Source organism: Pan paniscus, chromosome 4, assembly GCF_029289425.2.
Source record: "Pan paniscus chromosome 4, NHGRI_mPanPan1-v2.0_pri, whole genome shotgun sequence".
NCBI lineage: Eukaryota > Metazoa > Chordata > Mammalia > Primates > Hominidae > Pan > Pan paniscus.
Genome location: NC_073253.2, coordinates 58,883,301 through 58,892,880, shown reverse-complemented (window position 1 = coordinate 58,892,880; position 9,580 = coordinate 58,883,301).

Here is a 9,580-nt window from a genome sequence, read left to right as displayed (position 1 = left end):
CACAGGGAGAAAGTCCTTCATTACTGCTGGGAAGATGGGACAGTTCTGGCTCCCACTAGGCCCCCATGGGTACCTCCCAGAGTGGGAGTTTAGGAGTGCCTCATGACTGCTCCCCCATGCCCTCCAACAGCACCAACTGGGGACAGGCAGCTCACTACCACTCAGTGGGAATGAAGGTCCTAGCCCCCGGAAGAGAGATTGGGAAAGACTTATTACAGGCTGGATAGAAGTCTGGGATCCCCCACGTGGTTTGTGCTGGCATGGTGAGGAGGAGGGTACACAGCTTTATGGTATTTGGATGGAGTAAACTGGTTATTGTCTAAAAGTTTTCTGCCTTGCGAGGCTTCTCTTTTCCTGGCCCTTTGAGTACAAAGATCAGGCTTTCATTGAGGTTTATTTTCTTTGTCCATGAACGTTCCTTTTTCCAGGTTGCCAGCTTCTGAAGCAATAAGTCTGGGATCCATGCAGAAAAAAGAAAACCTGCAGAACTCACCACTGAGTTCCTTAGGCCTCAAGGTCCTATCTAGTCTGCCTTCTTCTCTCCAACTTTCGGAGTCTTTTTATGTTTGTTTTTTATATAATATCCAGGGAAGGAATAGAGAAAAGTATATCCTACTCGAGAAGAAATGAGGAAAAGTATATTTTCTCCAAAAGGAATAGGGAAAGCATCACTCCATCTTCCCAGAAGTTAAAGCCTGACATTGCATTTTTTAATCCCTCTTTTCTAACAGTGATGTCTTAGGCAATGTTTTGTCATTATGACATTGGGTATATCCTCATTCAATTGTTTGTTAATTTAATGAGAATTTATTGAGTTCTTCCCATATCCCCAACTCTGAGCTAGTCCCCAAAGGTACAAGGATGCACAAGATCCCACTTTCACAGTCAAGTATAGGAGACAGTACAAAGTGATACAGACTATAATAGAGATCCATACAAAGAGCTGTAGGAGACAGAGGAGAGAGCAATTCTCAGGGATGGGGTGGAGGTGAGGGTGGAGTAAATGTAGAAAAGTCTCCCCAGAGGAAGAGATATTTAAGCCAGGTTTAAAAATAAGAAGGAGTTTTCCAAGCATAAGGCAGAATGTCATTTTAAGCAAAATGAACAGCATGAACAAAGCCACAGAGGCATTTAAGAGAAGGGAACAGTAAGTAACTCTATGTGGCTGGAGCATGGGATGGGAGAAAACGTGATGAGAGATGAGAATGTAAAGTGATTATGAGACAGATCATATAAGGTCCCTATCACAAAAGGCCACAGCCACCGTTTTCCCTAAGCAAAACGTATGCAGGCTATACTGAATCAATGACATGCACTGCACACTTCCCCTTGGGTTGTGCCAGAAATGAATCTCCTCCCATACCTGGTTGTTAAGAATTACTCTCTTTATCTGGGTAGCTAAAATAGTCAAATGCATAGAATTAAAGAGTAGAATGGTGGTTGCCAGGGGCCAGAGGAGGGAGTAAATGGGGATTTACTAATCAACAAGCATAAAATTTCAGTCAAGCAAAATGAATAAGCTCCAAAGATCTGCTACACAACATGTACCTGTAGTCAACAATAATGTATTATACGCTTAATTTGTTAAGATGGTACATCTCATCTTAAGTGTTTTTACCACAATAGGATTTTTAAAATAAAAAAATTACCCTCTTTATCCAGCCAAAGCACATTTCACTCAACAGTTTGTCAATTCCAGGCTCCCCCAGGCATTGTCACAATCACACCCAAAAAAAGAAGGGACTGCTGCACTTCTCTTAACCAATTAGTGGTCCATTTGGGTCTGTCAGCAATTTAAAGTTCCAGAAACAGTCTGCCATTATGTTTATTTACATTTCTGCTGCCCTGAAAATGAAAATGATAGAAAAAAAGAGTGAGAAAGTAAGAAAATAAAGATAATAAGGCTGGCAGAAATGCCTTAAACTAAAGCTCCATACTAAATCTTATCACAGATGGGAGGCCCACATATGAAAGATGTAGGCCTGAAATTGACGGGCCTTGGCCAGAAGAGCGTGTTCCTCTGACAGGCCACAGAAGCAACAGCTATAATCGCAGGGAGGATCTGGCCCTCCAAAGTCAACCAACATTGCTTTTGGGAATTCTCTTGGACTGGCTGTCCCCCTATTGTGGACAGTTTGAAGACCCTTTGACCCTAAGCAGGACCACAAACTCAGCTCCTATTTGATCTGCTTTATTGCCCATGCTTTGAGGGAGGGGGAAGGGGAAATAACAACAGGACCTAGAGAATGTTTTCCCAGAGCTATAGGCTATACCTCTAACTTATGATGATAGTCACGTAACATCTGTTGAGTGTCCAAGTCATTTAGAAGACTCAAGAGAAGGAAAATCTATTGTACTTAGGCATATTTGGCCTTGCTATGTTCTTTCTTCCTGCCTGACGTTCCAAGATTCCTTCTTTCATCATTTTCTTTCTGTTTAGAGAACTGCATTTAGCCATTCTTTTAGGGTTGGTCTGCTGAAAACAAACTCTCTTAGTTCTCTTTCATCTGAAAATGTCTTGATTTCCTCTTTATCCTTAAAGACTTACTGGATATAGGATTCTGGGCTGACAGTTTTTTCCTTCAGCACTTGAAAAATATTGCACACTTCCAGCTGGCCTCCATGATTTCTGGTGAAAATCAGCTGTGATTTGAATTATTTCTCCCCTAAAAGTAAGGTGTTATTTCTCTCATATGGCTTTCAAGCTATTCCTTTGTCTTGAGTTTTAGAAGTTTGACTATGATGTATCTTAGTATGGGTTTCTCTGGGTGGGAATTTCTCAACTTCTTGAATTTGACCAAATTTGGGGAGTTTTCAGCTATTATTTCTTTGAGTACTTCTTCAGGCCCAACCTCTTCCTTCACTCCTTTTGAAATTCTGATGATACAAATATTAGATCTTTTGCTATAGTTTCACAGGTTCCTGAGGCTCTGTTCATATTTTCTCATCTATTTCTCTCTGTTGTTCAGGTCATAAAATTTCCGGTTCACAGATTCTTCCTCTGTTCCCTCCCTTCTTCTAGTAAGCCTGTCTATTGAGATATTTATTTGTTTATTGTATTTTCCAGTTCAAACATTTTCATTTGGTTCTTCTTTATATCTTCTATTTATTTGCTGAGGCTTTCTATTTATTAATTTGTTTCAAGCGTTTTGTAATTGCTCGAAGAATTTTATGATGGCTGCTTTAAAATTTTTGTCAGATAATTCTAATATCCATCATCTCAGTGTTGACATTTTTGTAATTTTTCATTCAGTTTGAGCTCTTCCCACTTTTTAGTATAATGAGTTATTTTGGATTGAATCCTGGATATTTTGGGTACAGGTGGTGTTTTAGTGCATTCTCATACTGCTATGGAGAAATACCCAAGACTGGGTAATTTATAAAGAAAAAGAGGTTTAATGGACTCACAGTTCCACCTGGCTGGGGAGGCCTCACAATCATGGCGGAAGGCAAAGGAGGAGCAAAGACGTGTCTTGCATGGTGGCAGGCAAGCGGGCATGTGCAGGGAAACTGCCCTTTATAAAACCATCAGATTTTGTGAGACTTATTCACTATCATAAGAACAGCACAAGAAACACCCATCCCTATGATTCAATTACTTCCCACTGGGTCCCTCCTATGACACATGGGGATTATGAGAGCTACAATTCAAGATGAGATTCTGGTGGGGACACAGCCAAATAATATCAGGTGAATTTCTCAAGATTGCATTTGATTCCCACTCATAATTGAGACATGAGTGAGACATGAGTACAGGACACATTTCATAATCCATTTATTTCAACTATAAGGAAAACAACAGTATAAGCACAATAATAAATGGTAAGTAGAGATCTCATTATGAAGAGACAACAGAGAGCGGTGGGGACTGTGGCAAACTGGAGGGTAATTGCTTGGTATAGGGTGGTAGCTACTACTTACTTCTTCCTGGTTGTTGATGAAGGAGATTTTAAGTCTAATGTTAAGAATATCTAATAGATATTCTTACCTTTTAGGAGAAGGCAGGCATCCAGATTTTTATATGTAATTTCTGTATTTTAAAATGATGAAAATGAATTTAAATTATTTAAAACAATGTATTGGTACACATCATGAAGACCAAACTAAACACAACAGTGATCAGAATATACTCTAGGTGTAGCCAGTCAACAACCTCCGCTTTAGAAAAATATATTTTCCTAAGCAAAGATATAGTGCCTGAAATTCATTTTCTGTTTTAGAGAAAGATATATGGCCTCATGTGAATTGCTCACAGGAAACTGCAAGTCAAGATATGAATCCTCACTATAGCTGGAACTGGAACTGAACCAATCTAGAGAAAGCTTAGTATTTTTGTCTTATTTGTGGAATTATTTAAGAATAAATTATCTAGCTTTGGCAAAATGAACTGATGAGGGACTCATAAACTGATAGGAGTGCTCTTTGGGGGCCTAAAGGTAAGACCACCTACAACGGGTGGGGGATGGGGTTTTCCCTGAAAGGGGTGTACATTCCCACTGTCAACCATCCTGGGAATGAAAGAGCCCATAAAAACAAATAAGAAGTTGGAGAATGCGCCCTAGACTGAGAATGGGAAAATGTTGCAAACTGACCTAAGCCAATGTGTGCTTTTCACATACATCAGGTTTTAATTGCTAAAAATCTAGTTTTGGAGCCTCTAGTTTTTAGGTGAATGGGAGCTGCATGTCTTCTTTCCTAGAACTTCCTACCAGACAGAATTCTGCCACATCTTTTTCAGTAAGCAGGAACAAAAATATTCAATGTGACTTGGGGGCTCAGAAAATCTCTAGCTGTCCTTTAGAAATTTGGACAAGCCCATTGCATGAAATATTACCTCACAGGCAGATACAACAAAATTTCTGACAGCAGTATTAGGACAAACTCCTGCCATTAAGTGGTACCACATAAGACCACCCAGTTTTAGCCCTGCAGTTCTTTCCTAAAGGTATTAGACTCTCCTGATTCTTATATGCCATTCATTCAAGGGTTAAGGTGTCTACATAATCTTTCTAAACAGTCCTATTACAATCATGTGCCACATAGACCATGTTGTAGATAACGCCAGAATGCATATACCACAATGGTGTGATAAGATTACACAGTAGTACCATAATTTTACTGCACTTTTCTATGTTTAGATGTGCAAATACTTATTGTGTTACAACTGCCTACAGTAACATGCTCTACAGGTTTGTCACCTAAGATCAATAGGATATACAATGTAGCCAAGGTGTGTAGTAGACTATACCATCTTAGTTTGTGTAAATACACCTGTGACATTCACACAACCAGACAATTGCTTAATAAAGCATTTCTCAGAATGTATCTTCATGATTAAGCAATGCATGACCGTATTTTCACATGACTCATTTCATCAATGAAAATGCATTCCCATTATCCTTTCTGCTACCTAACCAGTACGTTGATACAGATTTACATAATGAACTTTGAAGCACATCTGAGTGGTGACAACTCCTCATTAGAACCCTTCAAAATCTAACTCTCCCTTGAGTGTGAATCGTCCCCAACCAGGATGTGGATGAATGTTAATGCAAACACACATACACTCATACATATGCACATGTACACACACACACACACATTCACACACATAAATATACAATATTGCACACACATACATACATGTACATATATGCATGCATGCACTCACACACACAAAAAAATACACATGCACATACACTCTCGTGCATCACATGGCTTCTAGAGCCTACTTTTGAATCTAGATGCACCCTTTAGTCAATGTTTGGCCTTAAATCAGTTACCTACCTTTTCTGTATTTCAGTTTCATCCTCTGTAAAATTGGTATGATAATAGTACCAATCTTACAGGATTGTTATAAGGCTTAAATGAGTTAATATATGGAATGCTTTATATAGTAAACTCTATAGAAGTATAAACTGTGGTTGTCATTATTATTAATGTTAATATTGTTATTGATCGATTTTAAAGTAAATGAATGATAATGTAGCAATAGAGAACTTCTTCCTCTCTGTTGAAGTTGAATGGGCGGCACAGGTCGCAGAGAACCTGATACTGAGGAGTAGAAATAAGTTTGTGGGGAGGGAGACATTGGCTGTTCTCCAGAACAGCAGGCTGGGTCTGACAAGGGACCAAGATAGAGGCTCCTGGGCTTGTGGGCCCCAAGGGCAGCCACATCCAGTAGCCAGTTGATAGTCACTCTTCATAATATAATTCCCTTTGTTTACCCCTGAGTTATTAAAAAATACAACATAGGTGAACAATTCTATAGGGAATTTAGGAGAAAGGATATGTATACACTCGCACTAGAGAAATGAAAGAGGCAGCATTAGCTGAGGATTTGGCAGTGGGGGGAAGGAGAGGCATCCAGAGCTATAGACACAGTGGCCTGTGGCTGAGCAGGGAGAGGCAGTCCACATCTAAGTGACTGCAAAGGCTCAGATTCAGTGGGAACTGATGAGGCAACATCTGCCTGACCATGCCCCAGAACAGCTGGATAGGGGAGAACCTTGCAAAGAGGGAGTGGGGTCCTGCTCTCACTGAGTGGGAATATTTGCACAGCAGCAGATTTTGAGTTTACCTGCTAATGTAATCCCCTTTATATACTCAAATAAGTGAGAATGTAATCCCCTTTATATACTCAAATAAGTGAGAATGTAATCCCCTTTATATACTCAAATAAATGAGACTTAAGGGCTATTTGCTTCACACCCATTACATAGACAAGTAATATTAGCCCACAAGTGATAACAGTAATAGCAGCCAGTAAATAACAGAGCTGGCATTTGCACCAAGTTGGACTGACCTCAGAATCTATACTGTGTTTACTAAGGGAGAGAGGAAGTTCTGAAAAAAAAATGCGTGGAGGACTAGGCAGATTTAATTAAACTCTACAAACAGTATGAGAGGAAACTTTAGAAAGTGGACACTCTAATGATGCTACCTAGGAAGAAGACACTAGAAGCCTGCAATTGGAGACCAAGAAGATTAGAAGAGACAGAAATGTTTCTAGCCAGGGAGTGAATGGCCAACCAATCCAGACAGAGCTAAGTCCTATGATTACATAATGAAGCCACGTATGTTGCTTCAAAAACAATGATAGTCTATTAGGCAGCATCCATTGAATGCAGGCAGAGTTCATGATGTTAGAGGAAAAACAGAAAATGAAAAGCACACTGTACAGATGTTACCAGTGGAGGGTGTCCAGATTCTTGGCATTTTAAACAAAGAATTGGAAAAAATTCTCACAAATAAAGCAATGAAAGAAAAGCACAGATTTATTGAAACGAAAGTACACTCCACAGAGCAGGAGTGGGCTTCAGCAAGTAGCTCATGAGCACTGGTTACAGAATTTTCTGCGATTTAAATACTCTCTAGAGATTTCCCATTGGTTACTTGTAAATTACTATGTAAATTAAGTAGTGGCCCTCAATCAGAGGCTGAAGTGAAATTACAAAGTTATACTCCTATTTAGATGAAGACTTGGCCCCGACCAGCCTGATTGGTTGCAAGAGGGGACCAATCAGAGGTACTTTCAATTTTTCATCTGCCACCCAGAAAAGGGGCATGAGGGTTCTAAAGGGAGTAGCCTCTGGTCCTTTTGTCAATTGGGCATGGAAAGCTGGGGTTTTCCTGTTTATGTAGTTCTAGGAAGTCAGTGTGAATCGGCCTTAGGTTCCCTGCCTCCAGACCCTATTCTCCTGACTCACAGAGAGATCACACGAAGCAGGTAGACCCACAAGAATCATGATGGCCAAGTCTCTCAGTCTGACCTACTGGTTATGAACACAGCCTTTGTCATTCCTGACCACAGCTTCAATGTGGAGAGGAAACCTCTCTGAGCCAGCCAGTCAGCACCAAACAGACTATGCCAGTGACCCAGAAGCAAAACCTCTGTGTGTCTTGGTGTCCTGGGATCCCAGTATGCTAAGGTTCACTGCCTTGACCTTCACGATGACCCCCAAAACTCAGTGAAGGTGAGATGGAAGTGCAATGCCCTTGAAAGCATAGCAGTCAGTGGTGAGCTGGTAAAATGGTTAGCAACCAGCTCTTGGAAGAAAAAGCCTTGATTTGTATTGTTTGCTGATTTCCATTGTGTAAATATTGCCACCATAGCCAGTTTCAGGCTACTGATGTGACGTCACTAAATGTGATGCTGGGAAGAGATGCTGAGTAACACACCACTATATAGTGCAGACACAACAGACATAAGTGACCTCAACAGTATAGGTATTAGGAAAATGTGATAAAATAATTAAGAAGTATAGTTGGCCCCTGAATTACATGGGAGTTAGGGGCACCAACTCTCTGCAGAGTCAAAAATCTGTGTATAAATTTCAACTCCCTAAAACCTTAACTACTAATAGCCCACTGTTGACGGGAAGCATCACAGATAACACAAACAGCCAATTAACACATATTTTGTATAATATATATATTATGCACTGTATTGTTAAATAAAGTAAACTTGAGAAAAGAAAATGTTATTAAGAAATCATAAGGGAGGCCGGGCATGGTGGCTCACGCTTGTAATCTTAGCACTTTGGGAGGTCGAGGCAGGAGGACCACTTGAGATCAGGAGTTTGAAATCAGCCTGGCCAACATGGTGAAACCCCATCTCTACTAAAAAAACAAAAAATTAGCTGGGTGTGGTGGAAGGCACCTGTAATTTCTGCTACTCAGGAGGCTGAGACAGGAGAATTGCTTGAACCCGGGAGGCAGAGGTTGCAGTGAGCTGAGATCATGCCATTGCACTCCAGCCTGGGTGACAGAGCAAGACTCTGTCTCAAAAAAAAAAAAAAAAAAGAAAAGAAAAAGAAAGAAAATCATAAGGGAAAAGAAACGCAGTCCTGCACTGTATTTCTCAATACTGTAAGTTTATATTGTCTGCTTATAAGATGAATCATGTGTCTGAAATGGTGAGCAAATGCAGCTACAGATCTCATCTATGGTACATATTAAGCAATTTAACTTTTTCTTGTAACGTCATGACTTTTCTTTACTAGTTGGGGGCACTTCAACCATCGTTGGTGACACTTTCTATGGGTCTCATCGTGTTATTGAAGGTTTACAGTATTGCATTAAACACATTGAAAAATACAAGAGAACAACAAAAGATCACCTCTTACTGCAATTTGTAATTTACTGGAGAGATGAACTGCTCACAAGAAGATGATGAGTGGCATATGCATTTTAATATTTATTTATTTATTTATTTATTTATTTATTTATTTATTTTGAGATGGAGTCTCATTCTTTTGCCCAGGCTGCAGTGCAGTGATGCAATCTCAGCTCGCTGCAACCTCTGCCTCCCTGGTTCAAGCAATTCTCCTGCCTCAGCCTCCCAAGTAGCTGGGATTACAGGCGCCCACTACCATGCCAAGCTAATTTGTGTATTTTTAGTAGAGACGGGATTTCACCATGTTGGCCATGGCTGGTCTTGAACTCATGACATCAAGTGATCTGCCCGCCTCGGCCTCCCAAAGTGCTGGGATTACAGGCGTGAGCCACCACATCCAGCCAGCACATGCATTTTAAATGGATACTTGCAACAATTGAAATCACTGCAATTGCAACAGGC